Source organism: Canis lupus, chromosome 23 (genome assembly GCF_003254725.2).
Source record: "Canis lupus dingo isolate Sandy chromosome 23, ASM325472v2, whole genome shotgun sequence".
NCBI lineage: Eukaryota > Metazoa > Chordata > Mammalia > Carnivora > Canidae > Canis > Canis lupus.
The window spans coordinates 20869002-20872579 of NC_064265.1; the positions used below are offsets into that span (position 1 = coordinate 20869002).

At 40.7% G+C, this 3578-nt stretch overlaps 1 pseudogene; it reads left to right on the forward strand.

Moving 5' to 3' along the window:
- The first annotated feature begins 291 nt into the window (after positions 1–291).
- LOC112661030 (hsc70-interacting protein-like) lies at positions 292–1014 on the forward strand (annotated as a pseudogene).
- Positions 1015–3578: the final 2564 nt, after the last annotated feature.

Below are 3578 nucleotides of genomic sequence, written 5' to 3' on the forward strand. Positions count from 1 at the left end.
TTCAGAAACCATCATAAAGCAACAAAGAGAAGAAGCAAAAACATGCCAATACATGTTTGATGAAACTAAAGTCTTGGTAACTCCAAACCATAATATATGAACAAGGGCTGTCAAATAGTATGTAATTAAAGAAGAAAAGTGTCAGAATGTTCTAGAGAGGATGGCTGTGGCTATAGACCCCAGACAATATTGATTTGTCTGTTCTCACTAGTAGTGGCATATCTGGGGTTCAAAACCAATAATCCTCATTCAGCCATGCCCTCCACCCACCGCCGCCAGCACCTCTGGACCATGGACCCCCGCAAAGTGAGCGAGCTTTGGGCCTTTGTGAAAATGTGTAAGCAGGATCCAAGCGTTCTGCACACCGAGGAAATGCGCTTCCTGCGGTAGTGGGTGGAGAGCATGGGGGGTAAAATACCACCTGCTACTCATAAAACTAAATCAGAAGACAACATCAAGGAAGAAAAAACAGATAGTAAGAAGGCAGAGGAAAACATAAAGACAGACAAACCACCAAGTGAGGAAAGTGATCTAGAAATTGACAATGAAGGTGTAATTGAACCAGATACTTGATACCCCTCGAGAAATGGGAGATGAAAATGTAGAGATAACTGAGGAAATGATGGATCAGGCAAATGATAAAAAAAAAAAAAAGTAGCTGCCATCGATGCCCTAAATGATGGTGAACTACAGAAAGCCATTGGCTTGTTCACAGATGCCATCAAACTGAATCCTCGCTTAGCCATTTTGTATGCCAAGAGAGCCAGTGTCTTCATCAAATTACAGAAGCCAAATGCTGCCATTCGAAACTATGACAGAGCTATTGAAATAAATCCTGATTCAGCACAGCCTTACAAGTGGCAAGGGAAAGCACACAGACTTCTGGGTCATTGGGAAGAAGCAGCACATGATCTTGCCCTTGCTTGTAAACTGGATTATGATGAAGGTGCTAGTGCAATGCTGAAAGAAGTTCAACCCAGGGCCCAGAAGAGCGAGAGATCAAAGAAAGAATAGAAAGAGTTAAGAAGGCTTGGGAAGGGCGCCCTCCCTGCGCACCGGCCGTGTGGGGCGGGGTCCAAAAAAAAAAAAAAAAAAAAAAAAGAAGAAGAAGAAGAAGAAGAAGAAGAAGAAGAAGAAGAAGAAGGAGGAGGCTTGGGAAGAACATGAAAGAGCCCAGAGGGAGGAAGAAGCCAGACAGGTGACAATCAGGAACTCAGTATTGGCTCTTTCCCAGGTGGCTTTCGGGGGGAATGCCCAGTAATTTTCCTGGAGGAATGCCTGGAATGGCAGGGGGGATGCCTGGAATGGCAGGAATGCCTGGGCTCAATGAAATTCTTAGTGACCCAGAGGTTCTTGCAGCCATGCAGGATCCAGAAGTTATGGTGGCCTTCCAGGATGTAGCCCAGAACCCAGCAAATATGTCAAAATATCAGAGCAACCCAAAGGTTATGAATCTCATCAGTAAATTGTCAGCCAAATTTGGAGGTCAAGCAAATGCCCTTCTGACAACGCCCTTGCTGAAGGAAAAGCAACTTCGATCACCTAATGGATGTCACAATAATACAATCAGTGTACCTCTGACCTTCTCAAGAAGAAAGCTGGGGTACTATGAAGAGAACCCTACCCCTCTGCCCCACATGCAACTGAAACATTCTACAGTGGTTTGCCATTAGGGTATTCATTCAGATAACGTTTTCCTACTAGGAATTACAAACTTTAAACACTTTTAAACCTTAAAAATATTTAAAAACATTTTAAAAAACCAATAATCCTCTCTTTATCAAGTGGGAAGTAGATGGGAAGGTCAATGCAAGACTTTCTCTGGATTCAGTTTAACTTGAAGTCATAATAGGCAGAGAAGGCAGAGTTCAGAGGGGATGCAAATAGTAAATAATGTTTGCTGCAAACTATTGGTAGGACTGAGAGGAGGGAGGAGAGTGTACCTTGTGATCAGGTTTGCAGTGTTAATCTTTATTGGCTGCAAGAAATAGATATTAAGGTATTCACATCCAAATTTTTGTCATAACAAGAGTTATTGCTAAGAAGGAAAATTCACCTTAGCTCCTCTCTGATAAGACAACCTCCTCCATCCAATGGCCTAAGAGGAATTCATCTCGCAAGAGATGGATAATAATGAAATATTAGTGTAAAATGTATGCAGTGATCCTAGAAGACAAAGAAAGGAAAAAGTAAATGAAAGAATAAGACATTTACCAGGAAATTATATCTCAGAATAGATGAAATTTGTGACTAAATGTATCAGTGTGAATTAAAAAATGATAATAAAGCAATCACCTTTTTAACATCAAGGGTCAAAGTAGAGATGTCAAGTTCAGACACAAATATAGGGGAAAAGGCCTTCACTTACCTTTCTCTGTCATTTCTACATTGTAATTATTTGTTTCGCTTCATTTTAAATCACATCTGCACCTGAAATCTTACCTGATTCATCCAGGCCAGGAGTTCTCAATTGGTTATGGAATCAGTTTCTGACCCAGGAGGTCTTTCGTGGGAGCAAGAAATTTGTATTTCCAAAATATTTCTAAGGAACAATATTTCTTTGAGAACAATTGACTATTTTTTTCTTTTGTTTGCTTCATTGCTTACTACTTAAGATAAATATTTCTTTACCAAGGCTTGTTCTCCCATCTTCAAGCTCTAGAATCAGCTTCACTCTGGCTCGTAGCCTACCATGTCTTTGAGAAACTCATATAGGTGGAATGGAGGAACAGGGATCAACATGGAACCGGTATGCAGGTCTTGGTATAATTCTCAGGTTTATGAGCTGCTTACGAGATGATTTAACCATTGAGATAGATCAAAGTTTCCTTTCCTTTAACTCCTGAAAAAGTATGAGGAACTACTGTGGCTAGATGCTATTTGAAACATGGTCTTGCTTTAAGAAGTTTCCCTGTTAGAAATATGTGATCCCAGTTCTGGAAATGTTTAGATATAATTCTTAGAATGATAAGTCTTTACCTTTAAGTTACAAAGGTGTTGCTATTACACTAATTTTAAGTGAAAATTACTCAAGTGATCTATTTTCAGACCTCTAGAAAGAAAAACATAAAAAAAGAAGGTAAAGTTGTATACCATTCTCTGTGCTAGACTCATTTTTTTCTCTACCTTTTTGTTCAATGTGTTTACCATATAGCATTTGAAGTGAAACGGGTGTCAGAAAAGGGCTCAAGGATCATAATGGCAGCAGGAGGAAATAGAAGATTAGCAGAGGGAGAAGGATAAAAAACAACTAATGGGAAAGTTGTGAGCAAGGAAGGGGAGAAGAGAACAGCTGGTGGGAGAAGCAGGGAGAGGAGAAGGCAGAGAGGCAATGGACCAAAAAGGGAGCAGTCAGCTTTATGAAAGCCAAAGCTCTCTGACTCAATGTGCTTCTTTCATTGCCACCATTTCTGGTTGAGAGCACAGTCAGTTTATAGACAACTACCATGAGCATGGAGGATCAGACTAATGTGGCAGAGGAGGGAAACCGATGGTGCCAGAATGGACTAAAAAGGCAAGGAGCAAATGACAACACACAGGCCAAGGGAACTCAGCGATGGTAGAAACCAGTGTCCATT